Below are 5790 nucleotides of genomic sequence, written 5' to 3'. Positions count from 1 at the left end.
TGTTAACTAAGCATCACCCTCCCTCCAGGGCAATGGTTTAATCCCCACTGGTTGATGATGTCTTTTTGCTCTGCCCCCTCTCCTTGTCACACCCTGATTTTCACCACTCTCTTTTCACTCCACCCTCTCTACATCACATCCTGTTTCCACCCTACTTGGCTAGTATATATATATATATATAAGCTGCTTTTCTGAGTAAAAACACTTGAAATTGCTTTCCGGCTTCGAGAGTTCCAGAGTGTATCTCCTGCAATGTTAGCTCGGCACGAGTTCCTTATCCCTCTCCCACGCAGCAGCCTAGATTGGCTCCTGTTGATTTCTCTCCAACCCAGAGAGCACTTGCTCGGGAAGAAGCACCCTCAGGCTATCCCGGCACCTAATATGTGTGTGTATGGCTATGAACTTCCCTCTCAGTACTGCCTTAGCTGTGTCCCAAATATTTTGATTGATTGTGTCTTCATTTTCATTGAACTTTTGAAACATTTTGATTTCTTCCTTATTTCCTCTTTGACCCAGTAGTTGTTAAGTAGTGTACTGCTGAGCTTCCACATTTTGGGACTATTATTAATCTTTTGTTTATTGTCAAGTGTTAGTTTCATTCCACCACGGTCTAAGAAGATGCTTACGATGATTTCAATGCTCTTGAATTTGCCATGGCCTAACATATGGTCTATCCTTGAGAATGACCCATGTGAACTTGAGTAGAATGTGTATTCCAGTTTCTTGGAGTGAATGACTCTGAAAATTTCCAATAGTTCTAGTTTATCTATCTCCTCATTTAGCTCCCTCATGTCTTTATTGATTTTCTGCCTGGATGATCTGTCAAGTTGAGAGAGTGGGTGTTGAAGCCCCCTACTATGACTGTGTTGCTGTTAATATATTGCTGTAGCTCTTTTAGTAGATGTTTGATATATTTAAATGGCTTCTCATTGGGTGCATAGATGTTAATAATGGTTAAGTCCTCTTGGTTGATTGATCCTCTGAGCATTCAGTAATGTCCATCCCTATCTTTTTAAATTTTATTTATTTTAAAGTCTATCATGTCAGATATGAGAATAGCTGTTTCTGCCCTTTTTGGTGGGCCATTGGCTTGTATAATAGTTTTCCATCCTTTCACTTAGAGTCTGTGTTTATCTTGTTGAGTTAGGTGTGTTTCCTGTAGAGCATATTATTGGATTATGTTTTCTAACCCATCGTCCTACTCTGTGCCTTTTAGTAGGTGAATTCAGGCTATTGACATTTATTGATATCAAAGATTAAAGATATTTTAATGCCACTCTTGTAGACTTTCAGAGTGTTCTGATATATGGCCTACTTATGGTGGTTTGACTGTTTATAGGAGAAATTTCAGAACTTCTTTAAGGGCAGGCTTGGTGATAGTTGATTCCTTCAACTGTTGCTTGTCTGAAAAGGTTTTTATACCTCCATCTAGTCTGAATAACATTCTAGCAGGATACAGTAGTCTTGGTTGCAAGTCTTTCTCATTGAGCACTCGATAGATATCTTGCCATTCTCTTCTGGCCTATAGTATTTGTGTGGAGATGTCAGCTGCTAATCTTATGGGTTTTCCTCTGTAGGTGACTCTTTGTTAATTCTTGCAGCCTTCAGGATCCTTTCTTTATATTTATTCCTGTTCATTCTAAATAGGATGTGTCTTGGTGTCTTTAAGTCTGGGTTAATTCTATTATATAATATGTTATGAGGTACCTCTCTCAGTACTTTTCAAATTACTGGTCACTCTTGTCTGGATTGACTTGTGTCTTTTGGTACTTAAAGAGGTCAGAGTTGTGGAATTTAATAGTTGTTTCCATATTATTTCAATCCCTGAGTTGGGGCACAGAGTCTGTTAAAGACATTTTTTGTTCTTTTTCTTCCCTCTAGGCTATAGGAGCCTGAGGGCTTTTAAACTATAAGTAGGCTTCTTAGCTTAATCACTCACTCCTGACCAAGAGATAAAGCAGGGTGGGGGAGAGATAGTACAGTGGCTATGCAAAGAGACTCTCACATCCCAAGTATCCAAAGCTCCAGGCTTAATTCAGCTTCTCTGCCAAGCTGGGCAGCACTGCTGGGTCCTGTGAGTTTCTGAACAAGTCCCATTTATAGCCTGTAGGTTCTGAGGCAATTATTCATCATGTTCTCATCAGGAGAACAACACAGAAAGGCTCTCACAATACAGCCCCACTGCTAGGCCACCGAGGTGTAGCTCTTCTCCTGAGTTTCCTGGTCAGTTCTGTTCCCAGTTGTCAACACAGGGCCTCCCCACTGCTGCTCCAGTCTCTGAGGGCAGTAGCAATGGAGACTCACAGTTGCATTTGGTGAGTCTTAGGGGAGTCCTCTCCTCCCTTCAGCTGTCTTTTTGTTAGTGAAACAGACAGGAGGTGGTGCCTTAACTGATAAACTTCTGGACTGTTACCAGCCGCTCAATTTCTCCTTAGGCTCCTCCCTGTCCATGAGCCACATGTGTTTGCACTCACCGGTGGTTTGGTGGGTTCCTGAAGTCATTCTAGTCCTGCCTTGTTGCAGTCCCAGGTGGTCTCCTTTGATATTCCTAGTTGATCCAGGAGAGGAGAGAAGAGAAACACAGCTTCTGCTGCTCCCTGCTCTTAGGATTTTTAACAATCAGATCAAACTTCCTTTCAGTTGTCAGGATATTCCTAAAATCTAGGGCACTGGTCCCAGTCCAAATCCCCCATCTTTTCACTTCTCATCACTTCCACACTAGGTGTCTATTTATCAGCTCACAACACTTTCTGATAAATTGTTGCTGAGTAAAGAATCTTCCCCAGTACAAGGGCTCCCATGTGGTAACCAGAGGCTTAAACCCAGGTCATCTGCAAGGAGACATATGTGTGCTGCCTGCTGAGTCGTTTCTCAGCCATCAATACATATTTGTAACTGTCTAGGCGTTGCTGTCACAGAGTCCTGGTGCCACTGCATCACCACATGAACACAGAGCAAAAGCTGCCCAGAACTGCATGAAGAAAGGCTGACTCTCTGCAAGGCAGCTCAGGCGAACCTGGAGACCTTCAGCCTCTGTGGGAAAGCCAGACATAAAAGGCTGTGTTCTCATGTGCTTCCGTTTATGCAACATACCCAGAATGGGCGATTCCGCAGAGACAGAAAGGAGATTAGGGACTTCAGGGGAGAACGAGGATGGCAGAATGATTGTGGGGTATCTTCTGAGGGCTTTTAAAACTATTCTAAAATCAGATCCTGGTGATGGGGGCACCGCTCTGTGAGGATTCTGAAAACACTGCACAGCAAACATGAAAAGGACAGCTGTCTGTGGTGTGAGTTATCTCTCAATAAAATAATGTTAAATACCAGTCACAGGGGGCCTGATGGTGGCGCACCCTTAGAGCATGCACATCACCTTGTGCAAGGTCCCAGGTTCAAGCCCCCCACTTCCCACTTGCAGGAAGGAAACTTCATGAGTAGTAAACCTGTGAGAACTTCAGGTGCCTCTTTCTCTCTCTCCCACTGTCTCCCTCTTCCCTCTCAATTTCTCTGTCTCTCTCAAAAACAAAAAAGAAAAAAGAGAGATAAAACAGCTTCCAGGAGTGGTGGTCAATTCATTGTGTGGGCACCTAGCCCCAGTGATACGTCCGGTGGAAACAAACAAACAAAGCCCATGGAGAATGCATAGGCAAATGGTGTGGCTGGGTTCCAATAAAATTTGATTTACAAAAGCAAGCTACAAAGTGCTTCTAAGACTTGTAAGAACTCTAGCAAGTATCTTTGGGAGGTGGGAGGGTGAGAACACAGAACTTTGGGTGGTTGTAGTGTGGAGCTATACCCTGTAATCTTATAACCTACTATTAATCACAAATTAAAAAATGAGGGGGGAACAAAGGAGGCTGGGTCTGGTCGAGGGCCCGTAGCTGGCTGAGCCGTGCAGTAGAGTAAGGGCTGTTTGTCAGGTGTCTTGTTTATAGTTACTCTCCAGAACCTAGTACAATGTCTGTCAAACACACACGTATTCAGAAAATGTCTGCAGAGCGAATGGACATTTCTGTTTGCTCAGCAGAGAATAGTGGACTCTAAGCTGTGCCTTGGTAACCTCCTCTCTGGTCTTTACATCAAGCCCATCTACTTCCTGCCCCTGGACTTGTCTTTCTGATGCCACAGAGCCGCTCCCAGTCTTTGGGTCAATCCTCTTCTTGTCTCCCCCCCCCCGAAAACTGTAACCCCACGCGCCCACATACTGTTCCCCTCTCTCTCCTTCAGACCACTGCCTATTCCTCTTCTGTTCTCCTCTTTTCTCTTCGCCATCAACGTTTTTCGTTCACGCATGCATCTGTTTATCCAACAGCAAATATCTGTGAAGCCTTGTGTCGCTTGTACGTTCATCGCTCCTCAGGAGGGCGGAGGCTGGTGAAGGCTGTTTACTCAGAGGTAAACCGAGCTCCAAGGCTTCCAGCCGCTGCATGTTGTCACAGAATCAAGAGTCCATGACAAAAAAAAATTAACGAAAAAGCATTACCATCTCCCTTTGCCACCTTTAATGTTTGATAAGAAAGACCCATTCAGGGGCCGGGTGGTGGTGCACCTGGTTGAGCGCTCACGTTACAGTTCAAACTCCCAGTTCAAGTTCCCAGGTTCAAGCTCCCAGTCCCCACCTGCAGGAGGAAAGCTTTGCAAGTGGTAAAGCAGTGCTGCAGGTGTCTCTCTGTCTCTTTCCTCTCAATCTCTCCCCTTCCCACTAGATTTCTGGCTGTCTCTATCCAATAAATAAATAAAGATTAAAAACCTTAAAAAAATTAAGACCCACTCAAAATCCACAGCACGACTTAATAAAAACTTGCTTCTTCACTTTGTCTTCCTCTCTGTGTCTCTCCACTCAGCCTTTTCCATCTCCCTACTATTTTTTAGTCTTTACACTTCAGTGCCCTCATGGAGGAGAGCTTTGGGGAGGAGGACTGGCATGGCACAACCAACAGATTCCTAGTTTATGGTTTTTCATAACCATTTATTTATTTACTTATTTATTTATTGGATAGAGACAGAGAGAAACTGAGGTGGAAGATGGTGAGGGATTCTAGCTTATCCTCCTCTTCTTCAACCCTAATCTGCCAGTACTGAAAACTGAGTGGAACCCCATTGGAACCCCAGGTCTGTACAATATGTGTTTCTGCACAGAGTCACTCTTTTTTCTTTTTCTTTTTAACTAGAGCGCTGCTCAACTTTGGCTTATGCTGAGGATTGACTCATAGTGCAGGCACAGAGCCCCAATGATAATCCTGGAAGAAAAAAAAAAAGGAAAAATGAAAAGTATAGCACAGAAAGCCAAATTCTGTTCTTGGGCCCCATCCGATCTGCTCTACCTTTTCAGAGTCTCCACCTGTTTTTTATTTTTCCCTTCACCATTTATTCTTAGGTAGGCAGGAGCGTCCTAGGGCACAAAATACAAAGTGTGGGAGAGGGCAGCACAGGAGTGTCCCTCCCTCTCTGCTCTGAGTGTGTCCTGGGCTCCGGGATGGTCAGCAGGCACAGAGAGCACCACATCTGGAAACAGAACAAGTAGCAAGCCAGGCCCTGCCCTTTCCCCTGTCTCTCAGAGGGAATTTCCTCTTCCTGTCACAGAGCTCCCCCCTCTTCCCACTGGTTGCCCGGCCACACCACAATCCCATATCCCTCTCAACAGACATCTAGGATGCTCCCAATCTTTTTTTTTTTTAATCTTTATTTATCAGTAGAGACAGCCAGAAATCAAGTGGGGGGGGGGGTAGAGAGAGAGACAGACACCTGAAACACTGCTTCTCTGCTCGCAAAGCTTTCCCCCTGCAGGTG

This window comes from Erinaceus europaeus, chromosome 3, assembly GCF_950295315.1.
Source record: "Erinaceus europaeus chromosome 3, mEriEur2.1, whole genome shotgun sequence".
In the NCBI taxonomy this organism is placed as follows: domain Eukaryota; kingdom Metazoa; phylum Chordata; class Mammalia; order Eulipotyphla; family Erinaceidae; genus Erinaceus; species Erinaceus europaeus.
Note: the sequence above shows the minus strand (reverse complement) of the source record.